This window comes from Homalodisca vitripennis, chromosome 6 (genome assembly GCF_021130785.1).
Source record: "Homalodisca vitripennis isolate AUS2020 chromosome 6, UT_GWSS_2.1, whole genome shotgun sequence".
NCBI classification, from domain to species: domain Eukaryota; kingdom Metazoa; phylum Arthropoda; class Insecta; order Hemiptera; family Cicadellidae; genus Homalodisca; species Homalodisca vitripennis.
In genome coordinates, this window is record NC_060212.1 from 159,172,053 (window position 1) to 159,197,108 (window position 25,056).

Genomic DNA, 25,056 nt, shown 5'->3' on the forward strand with positions numbered 1-25,056 from the left:
AGATTTCCAACAGAAATTTACAAGTATAGTTTACGATTTTTTGTGTGCTTAACGTTTTCTGCATAAACATTCGATTACACACATGAGAAATGGCTCTGTATATATTTTCTGAGCGCTTTTATCGATATTGGAGAGGCATAGAGCGAAACACAAAGATTACGTTCAACTTGCAATCTTATTCAGCTATTTAAAGGGAATCTGGTTACGTACTTAACTCTAAGGCGAAATTAAATCACAAACTTTTGAAATTAGATGAATAACTTTTTCATATTAGTATGTTTTACTGTGGTAAAGAGAAAAATTATTAGCACGTACAGTTCTGCTGACAGAGATGTCTCCATGTGAAATTGTAAGATTGTATACCTGCTCGAAGAACAGGAAGCTCCCAAATCACATTGCTGTTTTCCGGGGTCGAATGTTGATGATGTGTCGGTGTTTTGTTTAGCCGACAGAGATGATCTGCGGCCTGCGGGTGCCCTAGAAGCGCCAAGGACGGGTCGCCCTTGAGGCCCAGCGTGAGACGAGCGCCCCTGGTGGTCGAGCTGATAATTACTGCCGGTGACGTCACAGTCATCGTCCATCAACTGACACCCTCCAGGGCGCCGCATGGGCTGCCGGGGAGCAGGTAATTAAAGAGAGATCTTCAGTGATCACAAACCGTATGCGTAGATGCATACCATGCGTGCAGAGATGGATCCCTTGATACAAGGTTATATAGTGATAACATACTCCAGGGCGCCGCATGGGCTGCCGGGGAGCAGGTAATTAAAGAGAGATCTTCAGTGATCACAAACCGTATGCGTAGATGCATACCATGCGTGCAGAGATGGATCCCTTGATACAAGGTTATATAGTGATAACATACTCCAGGGCGCCGCATGGGCTGCCGGGGAGCAGGTAAGATCTTCAGTGATCACAAACCGTATGCGTAGATGCATACCATGCGTGCAGAGATGGATCCCTTGATACAAGGTTATATAGTGATAACATACTCCAGGGCGCCGCATGGGCTGCCGGGGAGCAGGTAAAGAGAGATCTTCAGTGATCACAAACCGTATGCGTAGATGCATACCATGCGTGCAGAGATGGATCCCTTGATACAAGGTTATATAGTGATAACATACTCCAGGGCGCCGCATGGGCTGCCGGGGAGCAGGTAATTAAAGAGAGATCTTCAGTGATCACAAACCGTATGCGTAGATGCATACCATGCGTGCAGAGATGGATCCCTTGATACAAGGTTATATAGTGATAACATACTCCAGGGCGCCGCATGGGCTGCCGGGGAGCAGGTAAAGAGAGATCTTCAGTGATCACAAACCGTATGCGTAGATGCATACCATGCGTGCAGAGATGGATCCCTTGATACAAGGTTATATAGTGATAACATACTCCAGGGCGCCGCATGGGCTGCCGGGGAGCAGGTAATTAAAGAGAGATCTTCAGTGATCACAAACCGTATGCGTAGATGCATACCATGTGTGCAGAGATGGATCCCTTGATACAAGGTTATATAGTGATAACATTCTCCAGGGCGTCGCATGGGCTGCCGGGGAGCAGGTAATTAAAGAGAGATCTTCAGTGATCACAAACCGTGTGCGTAGATGCATACCATGCGTGCAGAGATGGATCCCTTGATACAAGGTTATATAGTGATAACATTCTCCAGGGCGCCGCATGGGCTGCCGGGGAGCAGGTAAAGAGAGATCTTCAGTGATCACAAACCGTATGCGTAGATGCATACCATGCGTGCAGAGATGGATCCCTTGATACAAGGTTATATAGTGATAACATACTCCAGGGCGCCGCATGGGCTGCCGGGGAGCAGGTAAGATCTTCAGTGATCACAAACCGTATGCGTAGATGCATACCATGCGTGCAGAGATGGATCCCTTGATACAAGGTTATATAGTGATAACATACTCCAGGGCGCCGCATGGGCTGCCGGGGAGCAGGTAAGATCTTCAGTGATCACAAACCGTATGCGTAGATGCATACCATGCGTGCAGAGATGGATCCCTTGATACAAGGTTATATAGTGATAACATACTCCAGGGCGCCGCATGGGCTGCCGGGGAGCAGGTAAGATCTTCAGTGATCACAAACCGTATGCGTAGATGCATACCATGCGTGCAGAGATGGATCCCTTGATACAAGGTTATATAGTGATAACATACTCCAGGGCGCCGCATGGGCTGCCGGGGAGCAGGTAAGATCTTCAGTGATCACAAACCGTATGCGTAGATGCATACCATGCGTGCAGAGATGGATCCCTTGATACAAGGTTATATAGTGATAACATACTCCAGGGCGCCGCATGGGCTGCCGGGGAGCAGGTAATTAAAGAGAGATCTTCAGTGATCACAAACCGTATGCGTAGATGCATACCATGCGTGCAGAGATGGATCCCTTGATACAAGGTTATATAGTGATAACATACTCCAGGGCGCCGCATGGGCTGCCGGGGAGCAGGTAAGATCTTCAGTGATCACAAACCGTATGCGTAGATGCATACCATGCGTGCAGAGATGGATCCCTTGATACAAGGTTATATAGTGATAACATACTCCAGGGCGCCGCATGGGCTGCCGGGGAGCAGGTAATTAAAGAGAGATCTTCAGTGATCACAAACCGTGTGCGTAGATGCATACCATGCGTGCAGAGATGGATCCCTTGATACAAGGTTATATAGTGATAACATACTCCAGGGCGCCGCATGGGCTGCCGGGGAGCAGGTAAGATCTTCAGTGATCACAAACCGTATGCGTAGATGCATACCATGCGTGCAGAGATGGATCCCTTGATACAAGGTTATATAGTGATAACATACTCCAGGGCGCCGCATGGGCTGCCGGGGAGCAGGTAAGATCTTCAGTGATCACAAACCGTGTGCGTAGATGCATACCATGCGTGCAGAGATGGATCCCTTGATACAAGGTTATATAGTGATAACATACTCCAGGGCGCCGCATGGGCTGCCGGGGAGCAGGTAATTAAAGAGAGATCTTCAGTGATCACAAACCGTATGCGTAGTTGCATACCATGCGTGCAGAGATGGATCCCTTGATACAAGGTTATATAGTGATAACATACTCCAGGGCGCCGCATGGGCTGCCGGGGAGCAGGTAATTAAAGAGAGATCTTCAGTGATCACAAACCGTATGCGTAGATGCATACCATGCGTGCAGAGATGGATCCCTTGATACAAGGTTATATAGTGATAACATACTCCAGGGCGCCGCATGGGCTGCCGGGGAGCAGGTAATTAAAGAGAGATCTTCAGTGATCACAAACCGTATGCGTAGATGCATACCATGCGTGCAGAGATGGATCCCTTGATACAAGGTTATATAGTGATAACATACTCCAGGGCGCCGCATGGGCTGCCGGGGAGCAGGTAAGATCTTCAGTGATCACAAACCGTATGCGTAGATGCATACCATGCGTGCAGAGATGGATCCCTTGATACAAGGTTATATAGTGATAACATTCTCCAGGGCGTCGCATGGGCTGCCGGGGAGCAGGTAAGATCTTCAGTGATCACAAACCGTATGCGTAGATGCATACCATGCGTGCAGAGATGGATCCCTTGATACAAGGTTATATAGTGATAACATACTCCAGGGCGCCGCATGGGCTGCCGGGGAGCAGGTAAGATCTTCAGTGATCACAAACCGTATGCGTAGATGCATACCATGCGTGCAGAGATGGATCCCTTGATACAAGGTTATATAGTGATAACATACTCCAGGGCGCCGCATGGGCTGCCGGGAGCAGGTAATTAAAGAGAGGTAAGATCTTCAGTGATCACAAACCGTATGCGTAGATGCATACCATGCGTGCAGAGATGGATCCCTTGATACAAGGTTATATAGTGATAACATACTCCAGGGCGCCGCATGGGCTGCCGGGGAGCAGGTAATTAAAGAGAGATCTTCAGTGATCACAAACCGTATGCGTAGATGCATACCATGCGTGCAGAGATGGATCCCTTGATACAAGGTTATATAGTGATAACATACTCCAGGGCGCCGCATGGGCTGCCGGGGAGCAGGTAAGATCTTCAGTGATCACAAACCGTATGCGTAGATGCATACCATGCGTGCAGAGATGGATCCCTTGATACAAGGTTATATAGTGATAACATACTCCAGGGCGCCGCATGGGCTGCCGGGGAGCAGGTAAGATCTTCAGTGATCACAAACCGTATGCGTAGATGCATACCATGCGTGCAGAGATGGATCCCTTGATACAAGGTTATATAGTGATAACATACTCCAGGGCTGATTCACAAGGGTTTTCAGTTCTCAATGTACTAATGAAGTTCAGCAGTAGTATCTAACATAAGGAAGCTAAGCATGCAGTAATTAACTTACTGGTATGTGCAATGTTCATGTTGGATATCATTTATATCGAATGTTAAAATATTAAGCATAATTTAAATCTTGGAATCCAAAAAAGCATGTTCATTAAAAGAACGGTATTGTATCTTCTCTAATTTATAGATTACTAATTAGTCACCCTTTGACAAAATTATTAGTTTTTAGATTTTAAGAATAAATGGAGCACTAACACTACTTACTCATCATTTCAATTTTAGCTGAGTACTAATTACTTAAACGTCTTTCTTACATGCTATACAGGGTATATAAAACTCAATTGAAGCCCCAATTTAAAATATTTCGGAGGTAAACAAAACTTTCCACTCTATAACCTATAAACATTTACTCTGCTCTGCAAAATTTGAACTCTTAAATAGAAATAGTAATTTTTAAGCCACACTATTTAGCAAACTGTGAAGAATGGTTATTTATTTAGAGTTTATTAATAAGCCTAATAATAATCCATAATAGCTTACATGGTTTACGTAAAAAATTATCCCTCTGTTTTAAAGAGGTATTTAGGGGAAATTCCCTCAAAATTGTACAATATTATAACTTGGTACATTAGGTACAAAAGTATAACTATTCTGTCAGATTTGTGGTCATTATGCTGCTAGGAGTCAACATGGTGACTCCTACTGCTTAGAAAAATGCAATGATTTTTCAATAAAGTTTCGACCATCTTCAACTACTTCTTCAAGTGGAAACCCTTTCGAATCCTCAATGGTTTGTGCTTTCATCAACGATCAGTGTGAAGATTACAGTGCCGTTTAGAACCCACACATGATCCTGAGAATTTAGATTTCACTTTCCCTTTCCGCTTCTACTCCCTACCTCTGCCACCACTCTCTTTAATGATAGATGTTATTAAAAACTTCATTGATAAAGTTTCCATTTATTCACACAAAGTTTTATTTACATTATCACCCTTATAAAGTAAGATATGAATTTTGAAATTTAAAAGTATCACCTCCAGTCCCCATAAATTTGTAACGTTTGTGCTATCAAAAACTAGTGAAAATTGTCATATGATTGTTTCCAATAATGCTCCACGTGCAACGATTCTGTAAATGTCTGTCATCCTTGTAGAAGTCAAACTTGCTTTCTTGCTTCATAGTATAAAGCCATGCCACAAAACTATTGTCATGTAGTCTAACAGTTATTTTTAATGCGATATCAGAAATAGTTGTACTTCCAATGTGTTCATCTATAATTTCTGAATACATGTTTTCGAGAGTTTTTGAAGCTATTAAAGGTGTCATAAATGAAAAAATTAGCAGTTTTTAAAATATAAACATCAAAGAAGGGTTTAAGTTTTAAAAAAAGCAATACATTTTTATTATAAGTCCAAAAGACCTGGACTTGATTACCAATCAGTGTGTACACATGGACTTGTCTTACGTAAAACTTGCTGTAGCGAAACATGTGGTGTAAATAGTAAATACTATATTTCAATAATACTGTCACATATTATAATATAGGTTTCATACTGCTATTAAATTTTCTTTATTTTACTAGTTAAAGAATTTTTAATAATGTTATTATACTTGTACATTTTTATTTTAGCACTTCGGTTTATAAAATGCTACTATATTAGTGTCTGACACAATCAAACAAATATGCTAAGATGAATAAATTCCCAATAGAAGTACCACGTAAAGCATGTATTGCCCAATATTACATTTTGCCATAATATGGAAAACTATCTTCTTTTTCAATACTTCTAAAGATAACCTTCATCTTGATGAAAAAAATACTATGGCAAACAAACCAACAACAACAACACTGTACTGTACCTAAATTAAGATAATTAACTTTGTTCTGAAATACTGTATATTTTTCAGGAGTGCCAAAGCTGCTTGCTGTTACGTTTGAAAATCTGGAATGAACTACTTATTCTGGCAGTATGACTGAAGAAATATGAACTAAAATCATTTTGAAAACATCCACAAAGTACTGTAACAAAAAAGGAAAGTTGTGTATACTAATATTGTAAAGTGACTTGATGATCATTGTATACTTATTATAATAATTAGTACTGTATATTTGAATACATAATCTAAAATTACCTACTTTTGAAGCTAATGAATCTCTACAGAATTCGTGAATATATATATATATATATATATATATGCTTTTAATAACAATTCATATAATTGAAGCATAATTAAGTTTTAAGCGTTAAGTAAAAACTACGTGTACAAATGTCAAACAAGTGATACGGCTTTGTACTGCACTTGACCAGATAGACGTAATGTTTTCTAATCTTGCCGTATGAGTGCAGCACTAGTCAACCCATCTTCTTTTTGTTATTCTGCGTTAGTTGTAAATTTATTTTTCAACTACAAAATACAAACTAACACCACTTAAATACATTTGTTTGAGAGGGAATGGAAAAGGTTTCAATGGATGATCATAAGCAAACCATACAAGTGCTCTAAAGCTAGTAGTAAATTTCACAACTAGTTCAGGCAAGTCCTAAACAAAGAATCTTGTTAAATTGTATTATTTATATAGACCATATACAGTCTGATATTAATTACTTTCTGTATAGTTATCTAGTTGTCTGACAGTGATATAAATATTATTAATGCGCCTGGAAATATAAGTATTATCATAAATATATCTAATCAGTTAATAATATTATCATAAATAACTATTATCACATAGTGTCTGATGTTTCATTTTAAGAGTGTCAAGCTAAGAAAATGATAAACTATGAAAAACATTGTCCATTCATATTTTTAACCCTTTTGATATCATCTTCCTGTTTCGTCCTCAACCATAATTAGCGCAGCTGATGACCAATATCATTGTAAGAAACATTCCTCTTCTTATTACCAAGAAAAATCAATTTGTGTGCTTTTACAGAACAAATTGGCTTTTAGCTTCCAGCCTATTACTGTTAATGTAAGCTCACATGTTTTGGAGTGATTATAGAGGCTGTAACTACCAGGGGCGTACCAACGGTGGAGGGGGGGGGGGTGAAAGGGACCTGTCATAACAAAACCTTCTCAATTTAATTTGTGTTAAAAATAAACATGTTACATTTTAAATAGTGATTTACAAAATTACATGCTCAAAACAATGACTAAAAGCTCCATAATGAGACTAATGCCGAATTTTGTAGACCACCCAGTCAAGAATAGAAGTTAAGATGGTAATTTAACAAAACAACTTTATTTTCCCATTATTCTCAAATTATATAGGTACTGAATTACAGTACACTTGTATCAATTTTATACAAACTTGGTATTAATCCATTGGCTATTCGCGAATTTTTTAAATCTTATCCCGAAAATGTTAGCATACCCAAAACTAAAATGTTATCCTAAAATTCTTTTACTTAAAAAGATTATGATATTTCTTTGATATTAGTTTTGTTTTTTAGCCCATAAATTTGTATTTAAGAAAAATTACTCCATGCCGATATAATAAATAAAAATTTTTTAAATAAAAAAATATTTTAAATTTGTTTCTAAGTTTACAGCTATATATTTTTTATTAATGATAATAGAATGTCTTAAAATTCCTTATAATTACAAAAAGATCCTGGAAATTTTATGTAATTTGGGTACAATAAGACCAAATTTTACTAAAAACAAATAAATATTACAAATTTCATCAACCATCTACAAAGTTACTTTGTAAATAAAAATTTTAAACAATCACTTTTTAATTGTCACAAGTCAGATTAGATCTAGATAACCACTGTTCCGTCAATTCGCCGGAATTTAATTCTCTACAACTAGTACATAAATATGCTATTCATCGAATAATAAGTTACAGGAAATATATTGTACGACAACAATGTATAGTTGTGAAAAAGTTCTCGACAAAAACACGAACACGATAAATCGTTGTGAATCATCCAAAGGATCGGGAAACAAGTATCCGAGATATGAATTTTTAAAGTTCTAATTTGGTTTAAAAACGCCAAAACTTGTATTTTCGTTGTTATCAACCTAAAACTGGAAATTATTGTTTGTAAACAGTTTTATATATAGAGATGAAGAAATAAACAAATTAAATTTTAAGATAACTTAAGATAATAAAACTTAAACACATATTTGACAGAAACAGTCAATTACAAAATAATTAAATCGTAAAAAGTAAGGGCTCTATGGTGTAGAGGTAACATGCTCGCCTAGCAAGTGAGAGACCTGGGTTCAAGTCCCAGTAGATCAAGTACTTTTTGTGATTCCCGCTAATGCAAATTTAATAATAAATGTTAAAAGTCGTTTGGCAGATATTAAGCCTTCTGATCATATTTTAGCTTGCTCATTTAAAAACATATGTGCTAGAAAAGGTCACATACAAAATAATTGATTTGTACGTAAGTGGTATGGTGGTAACATGCCCTGCAAGTTAGAGACCCGAGTTCGACTCCTGACAGAGCAAGTACTTTTCAACTTGGTTGTCTATACTTTTTGATCCGAGAGTAGTAATCAAAATTTAGCGTTGGTTTTGATTTGTAATTTAAACTTAGCTATTTTGTTAATGTTGATTACATTTTATTTTATTTAAATACACTTCATATAAACTGTATTTGTTGCAGATCATTGGTGGTAGAGTGGTGTTACTGTAAACTTTACACACTGACCTGATATTTTTCCCCCAATTAATAGTTCAGGAATACTATAAAATAACAATTTTAGGACCTAATTTTTCAAATATTTCCCAGGGAAAGGCTACTGTAACCCCCTACTGATCTGGGGGGTTTTCACACACCAACTTCCCAGTATTACAGACTACAGATACACCCCAGTGAAGATTTCTGGGTGCGCCACTGGTAACTACATTTCTTACATTCAGACAGTGACTGGATAATACTCGTATTTGCAAAGTATTAGAAATTGATGTATTAGAAAACATCCAATGTTCTTAAAAGTCCATTTTAATTTTCTCTGAGATAAAATCAGCTGATATTTAACTGACAATCGAACTGGCAGTCAATTTTTCCTAGATGGCTGGCCATTTTTGAGTGTTTTGTACCCGTACTTTAAACATTTTGTAAAAAATACATTTTTACTAAAACCTATATGTCTAATACTTTTTTCAGAAAAATGTGGAGATATTTTGTGGTATAAAAACATTATGCATAAACCATAAAAAATGACTATAGTAATTTCTTTTTCTAAGTGGTGAGACTGCTCCTGGTAAAGTGTGATAATATTATAAATATTAGAATCTGAGATAGCCAATTTTATCTAGTTTTAGAAAATGTATAATAGTATCCAGGTTCTCTTGAAGAAAAATTATATACAGTATATTGTAAAAACCACAAATGGTACACAAAAGGCTAAATAATTTGTTGCTATGGGTATGTTTAAATTCAAAGATTTACAAAAAATGTAACTCTTACACTAAATATTTCCAAAACATACCACAATTTAGAGAATTATATGTACTACAAAACAATAAATAAATTAATAACCAATTTCTAATTTTTTTTATTTTTGAAAAGTGGTGGAACATACCTAAATTTGTTACTATGGATACGATTATTTATAAAAATTAAAAAAAAAATTCCTTTTTACAATAAATTGGATTCATAATAATTCATCCTTTGCACAAGAAAGGTGACAGATGTAATCCGGATAACTATAGAGGTATAGCACTCCTCGATTGTACTTATAAGATTTTTTCAAAGATTCTCTACAACAGGATTAAGGACCAACTAGATCAAGAACTTGGAGAATACCAAGGAGGATTCAGGCCTTGGAGAAGTTGTACAGAGCAAATAATTACATTAAAGTTAATTATGGCATATTATAAAAAACGAAATAAACAACTCTCGATAACATTTGTTGATTTCAAGAAAGCCTATGATTCCATTCATAGAATATCACTATTAAAAATACTGAGACATTTTGGACTTCACCCCAAATTAATTAAATTAATAGAACTAACATTAACTAGTACAAAGTCTAAAATAAAGTTTAGAGGAGAACTTTCAGAACCATTTCAGAAAAAGACTGGCTTAAGACAAGGTGATGGATTATCACCGCTTCTTTTTAACTGTGCATTAGAGTACGTCATGAGAAAATGGGAAAGAAATAACAAAAAAAAACATAAAGATTGAATATCAAAGGGACAACATTAATCTGAACTGTTTGGGGTTTGCTGATGACTTAGCTCTTTTGGCCAATGACATTCAGGAAACAAAACAGCAAATTAAATCTTTACAAGATATAGCTCAGAAAATTGGTTTAAAGATATCGTTTGAAAAAACAGAAGTTTTATTAACGCAGCCTCCACTTGCAAATAAAATAAGGTTGGACAACCACAATATAAAAATTGTGCAGAAATTTAAATACTTTGGAGAAGTAATCACTTATAACCTGAATGAAAAACCATCTTGGCAAAGTAAAATAGACAAACTAACTAAGATTAAACATGCTACTAAGAATACGTATAATAAAAGATGTCTTTCAATAAATACAAAATTAAGACACTACAAAACAGTTGCTCTGCCACAAATTACATACGCAAGTGAAACAATATTTAAAAACAACAAATACTATTGCAATAGATAAGGTTCTTAAGATGGAGAGAAGAATAGTCAGAACTTGCTTAAACAAAAACTATCAAGTAGACGGAGTTTGGAGACTAGCTTCCAATGAAACAGTCTACAAAAATATAGAACCTATTACAAGTATAATTAAAAAGAAACGAATATCATTCCTGGGGCATTTGTTGAGAACACCTGAAAATAGAATTAGCAGGAAAATAGTAGAAAAACTGTGGTATAGTAAAAGTGACATTAAATGGATCACAGAATTAAGGGAAGATATGAGAGAGTTACAAATTACAGTAGAGGATTTAAAACACAAGACAAACACATTAAAGATATTAAATGACAAACACTCTACACTACAGCTGAAAAGAAACAAACAACGAATAGGAAGAGTGGTTCCGGAGGAGGAATGGAAATTACGCTTGGAAAGGATGAAGAAATATTGGGTGGATAAAAGAAGAAAGACTGGAAAATACAAAGTGACTAAAGTGGTCCAATGTAGGCCATAAAATTATAAATAAATAAATAAATTGGATTCTTGCGTGATCAAATCCAAACTGGTTTGGGATTGCTATCAGGCCGTTTCCTCCCTTGCCAGAATCAACAATGTAACCGTTTGTTGGGTTCCTGGTCATGAGGGGATCCTTGGGAACGAAAGAGCTGATGCCCTGGCCAACCAGGGCTCAGCGACAATTATGACGGGCCCTCAACCGTTCTGCGGTGTGAATCCTCTAGGGTTGTCTCGAAATGGATTCGCGCGGAGCATGGGAGAAGGAGGAGGTTGCATCCGGGTTTGAGAGTGAGTAGAATGGTATTACAGTCACCTTCCTCTGAGGTGGCTTCGGACCTTCTCTCATTAAACAGATCAATGTCTTCTAAGGTCATTGGTCTCATTACGGGGCATGGTCACCTGAGGAAGCATCTTCACAGAGTTGGCATCCTTCAGGAGGATCCGCTCTGTGGAAGGTGTAATGAGCAGGAGGAGACTGCTGAGCACCTGCTCTTTGATTGCCCTGCAATAGCAAGAGAGCGGTATGCCATCTTTGGTAGTTTGGACAGGGGTGGTGAATTTTCCCAGGAGGACTTGATAGGTTGTTTTCGGCGGTTTGTTGAACTGCTGAAGTTGTAGACTGGTGGGCCTCATGGTGTGTTTCCGGGGTGTGCAAAAAGCCCTTGAGGCTTAAGTGCATGGCAGTAGGCCGCCCCAAGGAAAAAAAAAAAAAAAATCCAAAATATATAAACACCTAGCAGTATAGCCTAAAACAAAGCTATAAACCAAGATTATAAACTATACCCACGATATATCACCAATTTCAAAAATGGCTAGTGAAGACGATCTTTCTAGCAAGATTTATGACGTCACTGGTGCCAACACAGCAAAAAAATTTGACCATTGAAAAAAGCAAATCTTTCTGTTTGAAATGTTATATAAATAGTGGTGGTAATAGTATTGATTTATGTACTGTATGAACTATCAAAACAAGTGCGAGTCAGATCGACATTATAATTTCGGTTGCCAGTTTTATAGAGTTTAAACTCCTATATATAGTTTATGTTGAAGAAGAACATGCTGATTCTTAATTGGACACAAATGTAGTTAAAGCTAAGAATCTAGACTTATTTCGTAATGTTGTGATGAAATATTTCTCATCATCCATGAGGTAAATGATAGTAATAACTAGAAAAGTACATATCAGTTACACATCCCCACCTTGTTGCTTTCTGTTGTGTTTCAAAGGTCTCTTGGAGGAATCCTGATACAAACATCTGTGGGGTAAGCTGTGTTTATCTGGAAAACTATTTTCTGGACTCTGTCCTATGTTGCTGTCCTAAGATTCCACATTGCTTCCCGTAGAAATGTTACTAAAACGATTAGTATCTATGAATGAGAAGCTTCCTACAGCAATTGTGAGTTAGAAAATTATGATTCAAAACATTACAATCTCAGCACTCAACCCTCTCTCATTGCTCCAGACGGATTCGACACAGGCTCTAACAGGGATGAGATTCTGGCCATTACTCTGAAGTTGTTCCCTAGCATTTGTGAGGTAGGTTATGGTCATTAGAAAAAAACTAAATCTCTGTAGCTCACTCTGTCCTGTTGCTCCATATCATGTTTCACAGAATTCCACCATTATCTGGAACACTAATGTAAACTAGGAAGCTTCTCAAAACAATTCTGAGGTAAATTAAAAAAAGAAAAATACAAACTCAGCACTCAATCCCATCTCATTGCTCCAACAATAATCCCACATTGCCTCCAATAGGGACATTACTCAGACCATTACTATGAATCATATGGCGATATGTTCCATAGCATCTGTCAGGCACAGTGGTAGATTTACAAATGGGCCCACTAGGCTGGGCCTACAGGCCACAACTATTTTTAGTGTTATCAACAGTAAAATGTTATCAGTAAAATCTATCAACAATCATTTATTAATATTATACTGTATATATACTGAAGGTATTGAGGCAGTCAAAAAAGACTCCATAGCCGATTCTCCAATGTCAAGAGCTTGTAAAACGAAAGAAACAACATTGTGAATAGCCTCAGTTATCAACTTACCTTTAATATATCAGAATTAGTTAGGGTGAAATACATTGTTTTTATCTAAAAAATACAGTATTATATTTAATGAAATCTTTCCTACGACCTTGGAGAAAATTTACAATAATGATATAGGTCAATAATTGCTGTAAACATCTATTTCCCTTTTTTGTGCAATGGTCTCACAATCCCATGTTTAAGTGAATTTGGAAACATACTCTCTGAAGATAAAATGTTAATAAGGTATGCCAAGAGGTAAGGAATGGTATCATGTACCTGACCCAACAGTTTGTGAGAAATTCCGTCAGAACCACATGAAGGTTTTGGTTTCAAGGAAAGGATAATTTAGATACCTTCTCCTCAGAAACTTGATTAAGAAAAGATTAATTTCTCAAGGGCTTTGAAGTTACTGCACCAAACTAGTTGATATAACATTTCTCATGAACCAACTTTCCACCAATGAAATCTAATCTAATTAAATCTAATGAAAGTTAATTTAAAATTATATAACCACTAACATCAGTAAATGTTATTTACAGCACATTCTTCAATTTCATGGGGATTCTCAGAATTCACAAATTCCCACAAGCTTTTGATCTATTCAACCAAGACAAAATCTTTGTTATTATTATTTTATATCATTTAGATTTTTAATTTATTTCATATCCCTTTTGCTTTTTAGTAAGCTAGTCTAGACAAATTCAATTTTGTTGAAACTTATTTGTGTATCTTATAATCTCCATTATTTATAAATAGTAATAAAACCAACAATCCAGGTCTATCCTAAGTATGTGTATTTCACAAAAAACCTCTTCAAATCTTGCAGGCTCGGTGTGTAGATTAATCTGATTTCAATGAAACTTGGTAAACATATTTTTGTATACATATTATTTACACACATTAAAAAAGACCAGTTTTCCAGGTGTGTCTTATATGTATTTCACAAAAAAAAACCTCTTCGAATCCTTCAGAATGGAACAAAACTCAGCAGATTGGGTACTTCAGTTATTCTGATTCTATGAAACTTTGTCAGCATATTTTGTATATGTGTTATTTGCATACAGTGTAACATTCAACTTCCCACATAATATCCAAAGTATGTGTATTTAACAAAAAAACCTCTTCAAATCCTACAAACTAAAACTAAACTCTGCAGACTGGGTATGTCAATTAATTTGATTAATATATTGTAAATGTGTGTAATTTTCATGAAATACTTCTTAAAATCTTGCAGGTTGGAAAAAGTCTACAGACTGGGTATGTGGTTTAATCAGGTTGTGGTAAAACTTAGTAAGCATAATATTTATACATGCGTTATTTAGATACAGTAAAAAAATCAACTTCCCATGCATATTTTATGGATGTGTATTTCATGTCATATTCAGTTAGAACAAGAAAGTAAGAAGTCTCATTGCAATTAGTTCTAACAGGTGATAGTGCTTGCTTCCAGAGTGAAAGGATATTTAGGATGGGTAAGGTTGGAGTAGGCGCCACATCCTGTTGACCTCACATTACACCCACCACATGACATACTGGACACAATCTTATAAATTTCACCTTGGAAGAAGGGGAGGTTGTCTTTATTCCAGCTTATTCAAAGTGAGCAGGGGAGACAATATCATCTTTCTTAAGCTTGTAAAAACCTGCTACACTATGAGTCCTTACTGTGGGGAATGACTGGGTTACTACAGGGTGCTAATCCCTAAAGGCTCTCGTAGTGTTACAGGTTTTTACAAGTTTACATATGAGATGATATTGTCTCCCCTGCTAACTTTGAATAGGCTAGAATAGAGACAACATCCTGTTCTTCCAAGGTGAAATTACTAAGATTGTATCCAGTATTTCATGATGGGTGTAACATGAGGTCAACAGGATGTGGCGCCTACTCCAACCTTACCCATCCTAAATATCCTTTCACTCTGGAAGCAAGCACTATCACCTATTAGAACTAATTGCAATGAGATTTCTTAGTTTCTTGTTCTAACTGAATAACAAAGGCTCAATTATTAGTGGTGCAATTATTAGTAAGCTCCTTCAACAAATAAGAGATACAGGTTCTGATCTCTTGACTTTCCCTTATTGAAATTACATTGTGACAGGTCAAATTACGAGATTTAAATATTCGCGGGGAATTAGCAGACTGTGACGTAAGTAAATCACATGTTATCGGAATTGAGATTTATTTAATTAATAACGGAGAAATATATTAAACTTTATATGGGAACAAATTTAATTAGCTAAAATGAGTTAAACATAACCAAAATTCGTGTTTTACAAAAGTACTAAATAAAATTACGCAAAAAAGCCAATTGTGGGATAAAATGACTTGCGTATTGATGACATCAGAAAGCACATGTTGCAAAAATTTAAATAAAAAGCTATAGGAAATAATAGAAAATAGAAAGACTTAAATTGATCAATTATAGTGAACGTGATAAATTTCGATAATTATGAGAAAAGAATTAAATTATATTCAATCGTGAAGACGCTGATTTGAACGGGAGAGGGGATGAGCATTGTTTGAGCCGGTACACAGGGTTTTAGCCTGAGAATCTTCCTTCTTTCTCTGGAGTTGAAGCAGGGAGGACGTGTACTCGTGTAGATCCTCCTGGTACAGTAGTGATGCAATATGAAACTGTGCAATAGTGCATTAAAGTTATAATCAGGGATGGGATGTTGTTTTAGTGAACAAATTATCAAAGCAAAGTGAGTACAATTAGACAGTATTACATCAAAATAAATTGACATCAAAGTGATTTGCTTTGTCTTTCATTGACTATCCCATCTACAAAGAAGTGTGGTAAGTAAAGAAAATAAGCTTTAGCTCAAAGAATATTACTTTCAAAACTTATTAGAATCAAAGTGATTGATGAGAACCCAGTGAATACTTTGTGAACTTTATCCTGATATAAATAATCATATTTATCAGAGCCTTCAATAGAGTAATATTCAGTTTGAACTATCATTCAACCTACTTAAAAAACCTGAGATAAATATAGACCCAGTGCTAGTGATATATAACGTGTAGCCTACTTTCACTAACACAAACTACACTTCCAACAACACCACAGACATTGAAGTTTGATCATTATTTAAATACCGACTTGGAACAATATGACTCAGCCAACAGGGGACCACAACACACGTTAAAAAGCGGTTAAAAAAGCTGATTGTAAGCAAGTCGCACAACCAACGAGGGGCAACACACTTAAAAAACCGATCGTGAGCAACATATAGCATTTCAGAATTAAGGTATAAAGAAACACCAAAATAGCAATGATATGTTTACTGTTAACCAAACCATACACAATGTCACACTCTCAACTTAAAACAATTTAATTGGTTCCATCATCACTGTAGGACTGTATATTGAAACAGTACTGTGCACTCTTTACCAAGTACATAATTGTATAACTAAACAAATTTTCCACACGTTATTGCTAGTTTTTTAAGTTCACAGAAGTTGAGTACAAAAGATAAAATAGTGTTACATATAGGATTAAAATGTATAGAACAAACAGACACCAGGAAAAATTTGTATAGTTCTTATTGCTTGGTTGCCAGTTAAATTAAAAATTAACATATAATTATGAACTGATTTTAAGATAGTATTTTAAAGAAAATCCAGATCTTATAATTCAAAATTTAAAACCGACATTGAGCAAAGCATATACCCTGTCTTAATTGCAAAGGCTACTATAGGATTTGATGTATCCATTACAATGCACAAGATTATACAAACTTCTACCTGATCGTACTACTAAGGTAGGGGATAATACAAACAGGCCTATAGTCAGCATAAAAATTAATTATATTTCCTTGACAAACATTTGATTTTGTCATGATTACTTTTAGTTTTGTTCTTTTAACATAGATAACAAAAACGATTATTTTAAATATTTGCTTAAAATTGAATTGTATTTCAAAGTCGTTCATTAAATTTCACACAAATATAATTTAAACATTGTAATGTAAAAATTCGAACAACGTTGCGTAACCATCCGTTAATAAAACCATTTCTTTTTTAAGAAGGAACAGACATTCTTTTTACCACTGCCTGATCAATAAAACTCAATTTATTTTTTATAAATTACTATACAATTTTTTGCTGTCTACAAAATATAAATATTTTAAATTAGAAAAAGTAAATCTAATATTCCTTCAAATGGTAGGTATGCCATTTCTTTGCATATTAATATCACAAAACAAACACTGATGTAAAAACCCAGCTGTGGTAACAGTATAGTAGTCAAGAACCAATCTGCACACAACTTGGTTTCTCTTGAAATCAACAGAAAAACTTTTCCCAAGAAAGAAATTAATCATCAGCCACTCTATTTTTGGTAGAGGTCGAAATGAGAGGGTACTGAAAGGGTTACAATTATGAAAGAAAGTTTTCCCCAGATTATATTTTTCCTAGTCTGATATACTTAAAACTGACCATTAGATATATAAATAAATAATAGTTATATAACCATCAGACAGACAAGAACAAGTCACCATTTTAAGGCTCTGTATTTGGTTAGGTGACATTTATTTACATCCCTGATGGTTGGTTTTAACTGGGCAAAAAAATATGATCTGTGCAAAAATAATCATTTTTATTTGTACCCTCCCATTTCGACCTGCACCAAAACTAGATTAGCTGATGATTAATTTCTTACTTGGGTAACTTTCTCTATTGATTTCAAGATAAACCATATTGTATGCTTATACAATGCAAATTGGCTATCGATTTCTAGACTATAATCAAAGGTGTATCATTGCCGTAAAATTTTACTAATTGATGCTTCTCAAACCAAATGTTTCTGGAGTATTTCTAATGTGCGATATTCTCTGCAAGAATATCATCTACATGTCTACTGATATGGCAGCTAATCAACGACTAATAGTAATTCGATGCATAAAAAAATATTACTTGCATTTAGTGAGATCGGAAAAAGAACATCTTTACGCAAGGCATTTTATAGTTTATGTCTAAGAGTAGTGTTTCAAAACCAAGGGAAGTCACCCACCATAAAGCATACCTCTAGTTCCTAACAATAATTTGTAAGGGAACTAATTGGAATATTAGGAAATAGGTAATAAATAACTAACTATAATAGGCATACGCTTGTCAAATACAAGCTAACCTACACATAAAGAAAATTAGTTTTTAATTGAGAATGAAACAGGATTTTTCTGGACATTTGCCACATTGTTCAGTGATACAAAAAGTTCAGTAACTACATTTTGAGATCTGCAATCTGATCTCCTTTAATAGCTTTCAATTGTCGAACAAGAAGTTAGGCAAGAATTGCTAGACTAAGAAGTAAAAATCTGAATTTTACAGAACAATATCTCATGAACTATTCAATGAAATTTTAACGTTTTCACTGTCAAACTCCAACACAGGATATTTTTTTTTTTTTTTCTCTTAGGACAAGAAGCTTATAAATTGCACTTAGTCCTGTAAGAACCTTTGCGCTGCTTCCGGAGTGATAGGATATTCAGGATGGGTAAGGTTAGGGAGTAGGGGCCACCTCCTTACAAGATCCATGAGGAAGAATTCGGGCACTACATCTCAAAGTCATCCCGGAAGAAGGGAGGCCAAGTGTGAACCAGCCTCTCCAGTCAAAGTAGGCAGGGGTGGCACACCCTTGTTGAGGTTAACAAGAGCCTCTGAGGTAAGGGAACAAACCCCACCAACTCCAACAACCATCCTCCACAGTAGGCTAGACCTATCGAATTGCCCATGAACCCCAGAATCTCAACATCTGCGGTTAGTGATGTGCCGCTACTGGACATCCATAAGGTTGCCCAGATTGAAGTGGCACATCGGTTTTTGCTGTGCCCAGTGGTGGGTTCAACTGGTAGGTATAAACCAGCCAGAAGTGATCCCTGCTGGGTGCAACACAGGACATACTAGATGGTGTTATTCTGTTTCTTCTACCAAACCTATCTATGTAAGAGTAAACAGAAATGGCAGTTACCATGTTGCAGTAACTTAACAGTAATGATATGTCACAAACTGAATATAACATGGCACACAAGCATTACCGTACAATTAACGCCAAGGTATAACATAATAATATTCAACCCCAATAACATAATATTGTAAACTCAACAGAGTACTTCTTAAATTTTAACATACTATAGCAATTTGTAGAAGATTTATTTAAGTTTTAGATTCAAACTAAATGTAGACTGTGTTATATATTAAGTTGCCTGATATGCGATCCATTTATACGTTGAGGCAACCAACCTACACATACTATTAGAATCATTATGAGGCAAGATTACAAACAATATTCTATGACCTAACCTTGATACTGTGCCACAAGGCCCTGCCACCAAATGACAACATATCTCATCAACAATCTGCAATGGATTAATTAAGCACGTTCTTTTTACAAACCAAACTTCCAGTTTACGTAAAAGTGTAAATATGAGTTCTGTTAACTGGCGGAATAGACGTACCTAGGGAAAACTGAATTTCAAAGTAATATTCAAGTGGGCCATGTCATCAGGAAGAGTCTGGCTTCAAGAAAAGTACTATTATACTATATACTACTATACTATACAAGAAAAGATTTTAAAACATTTCTCATTCTTCATAGTAAAGTTAGTGTACTCGCACATATAACCCATATATAACCAGAATATAGAGAAGATAAGCAGTTATTTTAAGATACTGTTATACTAGCAGAGTGTCATCAATAATACTACCAGTACTAAATAGACATTTTACGTAAAATTTGTTACGATACATAAGCCAGGATAATTTGGTACTCTCCATTTTTTTAAATTGATGAATGGCTGACATACTTCAATTTAATTTAAATTCTTTTAAAAAGTCCAACCCCTATTACCGCAGGTTACCCCACTTATCTTCCTCCTTTTCTTAAACTTTCAGACCCGATTCAGTGGTAAAAATTACTTACAGATATACGAATTTCCCTCATGATTATAACTGACACTAGCACCACTTGTGAGTGTGCAGGAACGGACCATAAACATTAGTTTAAAAACATTTTTGTATCTTTATACGTAATCATTCCGACACATTAAAATTAGATTGTATCTCATTTTTGAGAACGTTGAACTGAATCCATTCTAATATGGGTTTGATGACAAAATGATTATACATTTAAACTTCAATTTAAGGCAAAATAGTCAACACACTTTACGACCTCACTTTCTCAGAAAGGTGCAAAAATTGAAGAGAGGTTTTAACACAATAACAAAAATTCCAACGATTTAATCCCCTTTCCGACCCCAAAAGTCTATCAATGATCTGAGTGTAATGAGCTAAGCAGAGTTGTCTGTATACTTGCTATGAATAAATTACTTCGCTCAAAAATTGTGCACGTTGAATATCTAGCGCTGACAGTTCCTGATATTTCTAACAATATAGACGAAATTGATACATTAAATCTATCTACAAAACGTATATAAACCAATTTTTTTTGTAAATTTAAGGTAAAAATAGACACTTGGACGAAACACACGCTTTTATCAGCCTAATATAAAGCTACCAACCTTTTCTGAGCATAATTGAATTTAAAAAGTCTTATATAAATATAGATATATATTAAGCTTTAGGTGAAAATCCAAGTTAAGCATTCTTAATGACTCCATTTATGATGAATATATTATGAGCATTCTCCTCCCAAAAGTCCATTGAGTAAAATATTATATTGATACTTTATGTTAACAGTACCTGGACAGATTAAAAACAATTCAAAACACACTCAGTAAACTAAAGTTAATTCAAAAACTCATTACCATTGTAAAAATAAAATTTTATTTTTTTAAAAGGATGGAGATACAAGAAAAAATTACAATCATAGCACAGTCTCAGAACAACACACTTCTCATTAAGTTGTTTCTTGATTATAAGCTCATGTCACACAAAACGCTTAGGCTAATAGCAATTTGTAAATTCAAAGAGATTTTACCCCCATTCCCATTCAATTTCAAACACAAAGAAAATGCACGATTGGTCTTTAAACCTTTTTTAAAACAACAAATATTTTATGTTAGTTTACTACAGGAATGGTTATTTAAAATCATCAAGCTTGCTGAAAGGAACTATTTTACTTGATACTTAAAACGACAGTTGACTAGATATTTTCAAATTTCAAAGCATCCTTACTTTAAAACTTGACAAGTTATTGAAAGCTAAATGAGTGAAATATTGTAACATATGTATACTATTTTAGTTTCAAGTTTCAAAAAAGTAGCTGCTCTTGCAATGGGTTTTGTTATTGCATAACTTTTTAATTAATTTAATTCAAACTTATGTACTACAATTACGGATGGCAATAATATATTGATATTTTGTTTCCGATGTATTGGTATTGGTAAAAAACGTTTTAATCATAAAAAATACAATACATTTCCATTGTATTGAAATATTGAAGTTCAACAAGTTCTATTTTTCAACGTAACTACTGTCCCATTTAATGCGTTTGAACAGCTGTTGTCAAAAGTTGGAAACACTGTTACCGAAAAAAAAAAAACAGACTCAGTTGAAAACTTGTCAAAACTTCTCTTTTGTAACGGTCTCCCAGAGAAGTATTGGAAATAGACAGCTCTAAATTGTTCTAATATAATGTATACATTTATTATTACGTTACATATAATAAAAGGCATATTTATGTTTTAGTAATACTTGATCTGTTTTGTATAAATAATATAGTCCACTTCTAAAGACAGTAGATGGACTATTTATTGATAGTGTTTAATTTTGATATCCAAAAACTTCTAAAACTTAATATTATAAGTACCTTTGTTCAAGTTTTAAACAGTTATCACTGGCCCAGTGTTTAATTTTATAATTTTAAATATTGCTCAATGGCAATAAATTAAAGATTTCTTACTGTACCTTTCTTTATTGTAAGTTATTTTCTTTTGCATTTAATTTTCACTGTTACGTTGTTAAACAGATAAAACTTGCAATTCAATAACAACTTCTACCCTATCACAAAATCTATTGGATTTTACGTGATGTGTTGAAAATCCAATATATCATATCCAATATTTGTAGACAGCGAAATGTAGCTTCCAATGTATTAAATAACCAATATATCGATGTTTTGAAAAGAGTTGGTCATCACTATGTAACAATACATCAAAATAAATAAATATGTTGCTGTGTCTGGCATTGCTGTGCTGCCAACATCTTGTGGAGGGGAGGGAGAAAGAGGGGTGAAACAGTGTAAGACAAATTAAAAAATATTTTAAATTATCCTAACTCTTTGTTCTTTTCTACTACAGGGACGTGAATTTATAACTGAAAATCATTTGCCTAATGATAAACTGAGGTGAAACACACTTTTCCTGAGTACGTTTCAAAACACGCAGTGCAGATACTCACAATACACTACTTACTACCAAACAAATTTTGGAAAAAAGAGAAGTAACAAGGGAGTATTATACCAAGAGAAAACAGACTTGCAACTCAAAACAATAAGTTGTAATAAAAAAAAACACTTGGTTGGCCATGGTTAATTTTAGAGTTTTTTTTTCTAAAAAGGTTTCATAGGAAACAGATTTTTCATAGGGAAAAAAGAGAGTCATCCTCTTTTAGCTTTATTCTACTTGACCTAATGAGCCTGTGGAAAGATGTTATCAAAGGGATGTTATAAAATTGTAACTCAGAACCAACACCCAATGTGTTACACTGCGTGGCCATAGACTCTCACATGAACTAATTAATGATACGTTGCAATTCTTAAAAAGAGACAATACAAAATCTTACTTTTAAAATGGGGAATAGGCTTATGTTCAAATTTAAATTAGTACATCTTAAATTACAATATTTATAGTACATTTAATTTTACATTAAATTACACTATAGTACATTTAAACTATAAAATCTTAAATGTAAGATACTTTAGATATTTTGGAATACCTAAGCCATTTTATCCATTTAACATTTAATGCAATAAACAATGGAATTTTGAAATATTCTTATTATGTTTTAAAACAAAGAAACTGCTAATAAAATTTTAATCACGCAATGATTTATAAAAACGAAATACAGTTGTGGTTATATATACTAGCTTTATTAAAAATGTATGCCAAACAGCATATAAAAAACTGAAATAAAAAAACAAATTAAAGCAATCGAAAACATGTAAGGTTAACAAAAGAGACCTTAACATACTTTTTACATTATAAATGTTTTTTAAGTTGTGTTAATTCATAATAAATTGGAATGGTCAATCTACAATACACTACTGAATAAAACATGATAACAATGAGACCAAACAGTTATTAAAAAATTATTAGAATAATGTCAATATTCACATAAAGGTCACTATAATTTACCTTACTACATTTCTTTTCACACGGATATCTAACTATACATTCATATGGAATATTATCACGGAACTATATGGTTAAGAACGTACCTGAAATATAAATCATGATAAACAAAGTTTCAGAGTAAACTTTTACAACTAAATGATATTTATATGAAAAATTCTCAAATCTGTAATTTACCAATAGTTACAGAAGTTACTTTTTGTGGTCAGCCTATCTCTAAGTTTCAAAAGAATCGTATTATATTTTTTGGTCAACGCACCATAAAATTCCAACGCACAATAAATAAATCTATAGTTCAAACATAGTACAATAAAATATAAGGAAAAATATATTTTTTAGATTTTCTTTAAGAGAGTTACACTTACATTTTTTATACAAAAGAGTTGAAAATATTTTAACATTTCCAAAAATTACATTCAACAATATTGTGTAGCATTACACTTTTCTGTATAATTAGTAGAATTAAGGCTCGTACCTTTTTGAGTATTTATAGAAATTACAAAGTTTAAAAATAAATAGTAATAAATCCTATAAGTTTATAGGCATTTAGCTGAGTGCACATGGAATCTGCACTGCTAGTCTGCTCTAAATCATCGGTTCATTTGCTACAACATGGAACATCCGATGTGTGCTCTCCGCGTGACAATTTGTTTGTGAAAAAATCGGTACTTCACAGTTTTCTACTGCAGTGAGCCTTCTATGTTGTCCGGGTGCACAGGTAGCTGGCTATATTTGGGCACCAAATTCCAAGACTGTAGACTCAATCTACCATTATAATTGTTAAATACTCTAAAGAAGCATTCATTATACGTTACAATCACAGCCTCATTTCTCAAACTGTAGGTGCTCAATTAAAAATTATAATTAAAACTGAAAAGTATGAACAGTGCAGTGGCTACTACAATCAAAAGGCTAATTGTTAAATTTGTTAATATAACACTATTTCAGCACTCTGTTTTGAATAGACTACATAAAATGGATGACTCAAAATGGTAATGGTTTCCATAAGCCACAATGATGGAGAAAAGTTGATGAGTCGGTGGGTTGGCTGATGATCACTTCAACATAATTTCAAGGTTGACATCTGCACAACAGATCAGATAGTGATAATAAATCGAAGACAAAATGAGGTTTTTATGTAAGTTATTTTGCTTAATATATTGCAAGAATACATATTTTCTACAGTTTTATAATTTAGTACATTTCATTCTGAATAAAAAAAATTTAAATAATGAAGAAAGTTGGTTGAAAATGTACTTAAAAAATACATTTTTTTACAAAAGTCTGTA

The 25,056-nt window shown here is 34.6% G+C and overlaps 1 protein-coding gene and 1 long non-coding RNA gene across 2 annotated transcripts in view; one reads left to right on the plus strand and one right to left on the minus strand.

Moving 5' to 3' along the window:
* Positions 1-449: 449 nt before the first annotated feature.
* On the plus strand, positions 450-7,110 carry LOC124365086. The gene is made up of 2 exons (XR_006922699.1): positions 450-625; positions 6,227-7,110. It is a non-coding gene; the product is annotated as an uncharacterized LOC124365086 (long non-coding RNA).
* Positions 7,111-21,057: 13,947 nt separating this feature from the next.
* The window catches only part of LOC124365089 (mannose-P-dolichol utilization defect 1 protein homolog), a 29,865-nt gene continuing 25,866 nt past the window's right edge, over positions 21,058-25,056 (minus strand). Inside the window, exon 6 of the mRNA XM_046821022.1 lies at positions 21,058-24,851. The gene's annotated coding sequence lies outside the window, so the exon portion shown is untranslated. The remainder of the gene's footprint in view (positions 24,852-25,056) is intronic.